At 40.6% G+C, this 6,740-nt stretch overlaps 1 non-coding gene across 1 annotated transcript; it reads left to right on the top strand.

Annotated features, from left to right (window-relative positions):
* The first annotated feature begins 6,067 nt into the window (after positions 1-6,067).
* Positions 6,068-6,172, top strand: LOC139178739 (U6 spliceosomal RNA). Its single transcript, XR_011563233.1, has one exon. It is a non-coding gene; the product is annotated as a U6 spliceosomal RNA (small nuclear RNA).
* Positions 6,173-6,740: the final 568 nt, after the last annotated feature.

The following is a 6,740-nucleotide window of genomic DNA, read 5'->3' as shown; positions in this document are numbered from 1 at the left end:
TGATTCATCACCCGAATGACGTCTTCAGGGACACAGGCTCCTCTGTTTCTCCACTTTGCTTCTTATAGAACAGCAGCCTCTGAAAGGAAGGAATAAAAGAGAGAAGAAAAGCAAATGGGTTTTCTCTTCAAAAACAAGTTAGAATCCTCAGATTTCTCCCCAGTTTCATTTGACTGTTCTCGAGAACAACAATTCTAAAATGCTTAGTCTCAGGACAACTATAGTCTTTAAAATTATTGAGGACCCCAAAAAGATTTCACGAGAATTGTACATACTGATATTTATCATGTAAGAAATTAAAACCGAGTCATTTAAAAATATTTATTTATTTATTTTAAATAGTGGTAACAAATAGTATTTATACATTAACCCAAATAATATATTTTATGTAAATATATTTTCTAAATCAAAAAAATTCCTAAGAGCAGCATTGTTTTACATTTTTAAATCCCTTTAACAGTTGGCTTAATATAAGATAGTTAGTCTTCTATGTACTCTTGCATTCAACCTAGTGCAATATCATATATCACATAGCCTCTGGAAAACTTCACTGTATACTCATTAAAAAGCAAGAGTGCAAAAGGCAAATGAAGTGTTGGTATTATTAAGAAAACTTTTTTTTTTTTTTTTTTGGAGACTAATTACAATATTGTATTGGTTTTGCCATACATTGACATGAATCTGCTATGGGTGTACACGTGTTCCCCATCCTGAACCCCCCTCCCACCTCCCTCCCCATTCCATCCCTCAGGGTCTTCCCAGTGCACCAGCCCCAAGCACCCTGTCTCATGCATCGAACCTGGACTGGCGATTCGTTTCACATATGATAATATACATGTTTCAATGCCATTCTCCCAAACCATCCCACCCTCGCCCTCTCCCACAGGGTCCAAAAGACTGTTCTATATCTGTGTCCCATTTGCTGTCTCGTATACAGGGTTATCGTTACCATCTTTCTAAATTCCATATATATGCATTAGTATACTGTATTGGTGTTTTTCTTTCTGGTTTACTTCACTCTGTATAATAGGCTCCAGTTTCATCCACCTCATTAGAACTGATTCAAATGTATTCTTTTTAATGGCTGAGTAATACTCCATTGTGTATATGTACCACTGCTTTCTTATCCATTCATCTGCTGATGGACATGTAGGTTGCTTCCATGTCCTAGCTATTATAAACAGTGCTGCGATGAACATTGGGGTACACGTATCTCTTTCCCTTCTGGTTTCCTCAGTGTGTATGCCCAGAAGTGGGATTGCTGGGTCATATGGCAGTTCTATTTCCAGTCTTTTAAGGAATCTCCACACTGTTCTCCATAGTGGCTGTACTAGTTTGCATTCCCACCAACAGTGTAAGAGGGTTCCCTTTTCTCCACACCCTCTCCAGCATTTATTGCTTGTAGACTTTTGGATCGCAGCCATTCTGACTGGCGTGAAATGGTACCTCGTTGTGGTTTTGATTTGCATTTCTCTGATAATGAGTGATGTTGAGCATCTTTTCATGTGTCTGTTAGCCATCTGTATGTCTTATTTGGAGAAATGTCTGTTTAGTTATTTGGCCCATTTTTTGATTAGGTCATTTATTTTTCTGGAATTGGGCTGCAGGAGTTGCTTGTATATTTTTGAGATTAATTCTTTGTCAGTTGCTTCATTTGCTATTATTTTCTCCCATTCTGAAGGCTGTCTTTTCACCTTGCTTATAGTTTCCTTTGTTGTGCAAAAGCCTTTAATTTTAATTAGGTCCCATTTGTTTATTTTTGCTTTTATTTCCAATAGTCTTTGAGGTGGGTCATAGAGGATCCTGCTGTGATTTATGTCAGAGAGTGTTTTGCCTGTGTCTTCTTCTAGGAGTTTTATAGTTCCCGGCCTTATGTTTAGATCTTTATCCATTTTGAGTTTATTTTTGTGTATGGTGTTCGAAAGTGTTCTAGTTTCATTCTTTTACAAATCATTGACCAGTTTTCCCAGCACCACTTGTTAAAGAGATTGTCTTTTCTCCATTGTATATTCTTGCCTCCTATGGACACCTTATCTTTGACAAAGATAAGGTGTCCATAGGTGCATGGATTTATCTCTGGGCTTTCTATTTTGTTCCATTGATCTATATTTCTGTCTTTGTGCCAGTACCATACTGTCTTGATGACTGTGGCTTTGTAGTAGAGCCTGAAGTCAGGCAGGTTGATTCCTCCAGTTCCATTCTTCTTTCTCAAGATTGCTTTGGCTAATCAAGGTTTTTTGTATTTCCATACAAATTGTGAAATTATTTGATCTAGTTCTGTGAAAAATATCGTTGGTATGTAAAGCTTGATAGGGATTGCATTGAATCTATAGATTGCTTTGGGCAGTATACTCATTTTCACTATATTGAATAAAAAGGTTTTAATTTTGCTGACCCCCTGAAAGGGTCTGAGTGCCTCCTAAAAGCCCATATATATCTATATCTCTATACTTTGAGAACCAGTGCTTTAAAGAAGGTAAAAGTGGTCTCCCTGAATGGGGGTACACCAAGGAAAACTGAGGGATAACTTAAACTGTACCAAAATATGAGCATTAACTAAGAGAACCACACTGATTGTTAACATTCCACCTTTCTTCCCTAGACTTATCCACCTGCCTCAGCTTCCAGAACACTGTCAGGATAAATCCTCCAACCAGGAGACTAAAACACCCCTGAGAAATCTGACCAGCCTAATAGAAAAGGTGTAAAGACACTTACCCTGGAGAAGGGAATGGCTACCCACTTCAGTATTCTTGCCTGGGAAATTCCATGGACAGAGGAGCCTGGTGGGCTACAGTTCATGAGGTTGCAAAGAGTTGGACACGACTGAAGAGACTAAATACGCACTCAAAGATACTTAGTAAAGAAGCTACAGTACATGCATACAATGGAATATTATTCAGCCATTAAAAGGAATGAGTTTGAGTCAGTTCTACTGAGGTGAATGAACCTAGAGCCTATTATACAGAGTGAGGTAAGTCAGAAAGAGAAAAACAGATACCATATATTAATGCATATATATGTAATCTAGGACTTCCTGGGTGGCAGTAGTGGTAAAGAACTCACCTGCCAAGGCAGGAGACATAAGAGATATGGTTTCAATCCCTGGGTCAGGAAGATCCCTTGGAGGAGGGCAGGGCAACCCACTCCAGTATTCTTTCCTGGAGAATCCCATGGACAGAGGAGCCTGGTGGGCTACAGCCCATAGAGTCTCAAAGAGTTGGACATGACTGAAGCAACAGAGCATGCACACACATGGAATCTAGAAAAATGATACTGCTGAACCTATTTGCAGGGTAGGAATAGAGACAGAGACGCAGAGAACAGACTCATGGACACAGCAGGGGAAAGACAGACTGGGCTGAATTGAAAGCAGCCTTGATGTATATAAACTACCATGTGTAAAGCAGATGCTAATAGCTAGTGGGAAGCTGCTATATAACACAGGGAACCCAGCTTGGTGCCCTGTAACATCCTAGAAGGGTGAGTTGGGGGTGGAGTGGGAGGGAGGCTCAAGAAGGAAGGGATATACATACGGTTATGACTGGTTCGAGTTGTTGTATGGCAGAAATCAACATGACCTTGTAAAGCAATTATTACCCTATTAAAAAAAAATTTTATTTAAAAAAATAAAATATAAAGATACTGAGATCAGCAGTTACCCAGTGAAACAGTCTGATCTTCACCCTACAGTGAAAGCCATGAAGAGCAACACAGAAGTCAGATGAGCTTTCTCACGTTCCTTTTAATGACTAACAGACAACCAAAGATAACAAGAAATTTGAGGAAACCTAAAATGGGTAATAAAATTAAAACAAACATATTGGGTTGGGGGAGATTAGAGAAGCAGAGAGCATGCAGAAGATAAAACCTTTCTTTAAACTATCATTAATATCTCAGAGAAAATATATTTATAAAACAAGACCAGATATATTTTAAAATATTCAGAGACTCCAAAAAGGAGCCCTTTAAAGAATAAAATATGACAGTAGAAACTTAAAACCCATTAGAGGGAGTTCCCTGGCTGTCCAGTGGTTAAGAACCCACATTGCAATTCAGGGGATTTGGGTTCGATCCTTGGTCAGAGGGATCCCATGTCTAAGATCCCACAAGCCACGGAGCAACTAAGCCTGTGCAAGCCACAGCTACTGAGCCCATGGACCCCAACTAGAGAGTCTGTTCATTGCAACGAAAGATCCTGAGTGACGCAATGCAGATCCCACATGCTGGAATTAAGACCTGATACAGCCAAATCACGGAAAAAGGAAGAGAGTTCCAGAAAAACATCTACTTCTGCTTTATTGACTATGCCAAAGCCTTTGACTGTGTGGATCACAATAAACTGTGGAAAATTCTGGAAGAGATGGGAATACCAGACCACCTGACCTACCTCTTGAGAAACCTATATGCAGGTCAGGAAGCAACAGTTAGAACTGGACATGGAACAATAGACTGGTTCCAAATAGGAAAAGGAGTACATCAAGGCTGTATATTGTCACCCTGCTTATTTAAGTTATATGCAGAGTACATCATGAGAAACGCTGGGCTGGAAGAAGCACAAGCTGGAATCAAGATTGCTGGGGGAAATATCAATAACCTCAGATATGCAGATGACACCACCCTTATGGCAGAAAGTGAAGAGGAACTCAAAAGCCTCTTGATGAAAGTGAAAGTGGAGAGTGAAAAAGTTGGCTTAAAGCTCAACATTCAGAAAACGAAGATCGTGGCATCTGGTCCCATCACTTCATGAGAAATAGATGAGGAAACAGTGGAAACAGTGGCAGACTTTATTTTTTTGAGCTCCAAAATCACTGCAGATGGTGATTGCAGCCATGAAATTAAAAGACGCTTACTCCTTGGAAGGAAAGTTATGACCAACCTAGATAGCATATTCAAAAGCAGAGACATTACTTTGCCAACAAAGGTCTGTCTAGTCAAGGCTGTGGTTTTTCCAGTAGTCATGTATGGATATGAGAGTTGGACTGTGAAGAAAGCTGAGCACTGAAGAATTGATGCTTTTGAACTGTGGTGCTGGAGAAGACTCTTGAGAGTCCCTTGGACTGCAAGGAGATCCAACTAGTCCATCCTAAAGGAGATCAGTCCTGGGTGTTCTTTGGAAGGAATGATGCTAAAGATGAAACTCCAATACTTTGGCCACCTCATGTGAAGAGCTGACTCATTGGAAAAGACTCTTATGCTGAGAATGATTGGGGGCAGGAGGAGAAGGGGACGACAGAGGATGAGATAGCTGGATGGCATCACCGACTCGATGGACATGAGTTTGGGTGAGCTCCGGGAGTTGGTGATGGACAGGGAAGCCTGGCGTGCTGCAATTCATGGGGTTGCAAAGAGTCAGACACGACTGAGCGACTGAACTGCCTGACTGAACTGACAGCCAAATAAATAAATATCTTTTAAAAACTACTAGAAGTGTTGTCAGATGAAGTTGAAGAAACCTCAGTAAGCAGAGCAAACATATAGAAAAAGGAAGATCCCCTGGAGAAGGAAATGGCAACCCACTCCAGTATTCTTACCTGGAGAATTCCATGGACAGAGGAGCCTGGTGGGCTGCAGTCTATGGGGTCACAAAGAGTTGGACACAACTGATTGACTAACACTTTCAATTTCAAGAAGTTCAACTCCAAACAGCAGGCACTCTAGAGAGAAAACCTGTTTCCACACTGTTTCCATACTGAAAGACTCACAAAGTTCTCAGTGCAAGAGATAAAAATAGACCCACATTGAAAACCATCATTTTTTAAATTTCAGAACTGGGGACAAAGAGAGGATGTTAAAGTTCCTGAGCAGAAAACACACACACACACACAGAGTACCAAAAATCAGAATAGTCCTGAACTTCCCAACAGCATCAGTAGAAGCTAGAATTCAATAAGCAATGCTGTTGGATTGTAAGGGAAATTATTTCCAACCAAGAATTTCATATCCAAACTTTTCATTAAATGTGAAAGTCCTATAAAGACATTTGCAGACGTAGAACACTCACAGTAAAATTTCTATCATTTCTCAGAAAGCTACAGGAGGATGTGTGCCACAAAAACACGAGCGTGTGCTTGCTTCAACAGCACATATACTAAAAGTGGAGCAATACAGAGAAGATTAGCATGGTCCCTGCCAGGATGACATGCAAATTTATGAAGCATTCCATATATTTTATGTAATGGAATGATACTTGGCTTTAAAAAAAAAAAGAATGCATTTGAGTGAGTCCTAATGAGATGGATGAACCTAAAGCAAAGTAAGTCAGAAGGAGAAAGACGAATACAGTATATTAACACAGGGGTGTGGAATCTAGAAAGATGGTGCTGATGAACCTATCTGCAGGGCAGCAGTGGAGTCGCAGGCATAAGAGAACAGGCTTGCGGACGCAGGGTGGGAGGGAGAGGACGGGAAGAATCCAGAGAGTAGGACAGACACATACACATTCCCACGTGTGAAACAGACAGCCAGTGGGCATCTGCTCTGTGACACAGGGAGTTCAACCCAGGGCTCCGTGACAATCTAGAGGGTGGGGAAGGTGGGAGGTTCAAGAGGGAGGGGACATATGTATACCTGTGGCTGATTCCTGTTGCTGTATGGCAGAAACCAGAACAATATTGTAAAGCAACGATCTTCCAATAAAAAATTTAAAAAAAAAAGAGAGAGTATCCCAAGAAAGAGGAAGAGGTAAAAACCCACAAATGCAGGAAAGAGAAGAAAACCCCCAGAGTGATGGTGAAGGG

The sequence above is a fragment of the Bos indicus genome, chromosome 22 (assembly GCF_029378745.1).
Source record: "Bos indicus isolate NIAB-ARS_2022 breed Sahiwal x Tharparkar chromosome 22, NIAB-ARS_B.indTharparkar_mat_pri_1.0, whole genome shotgun sequence".
Taxonomy (NCBI): domain Eukaryota; kingdom Metazoa; phylum Chordata; class Mammalia; order Artiodactyla; family Bovidae; genus Bos; species Bos indicus.
This window is presented reverse-complemented; position numbering and strand designations above follow the sequence as displayed.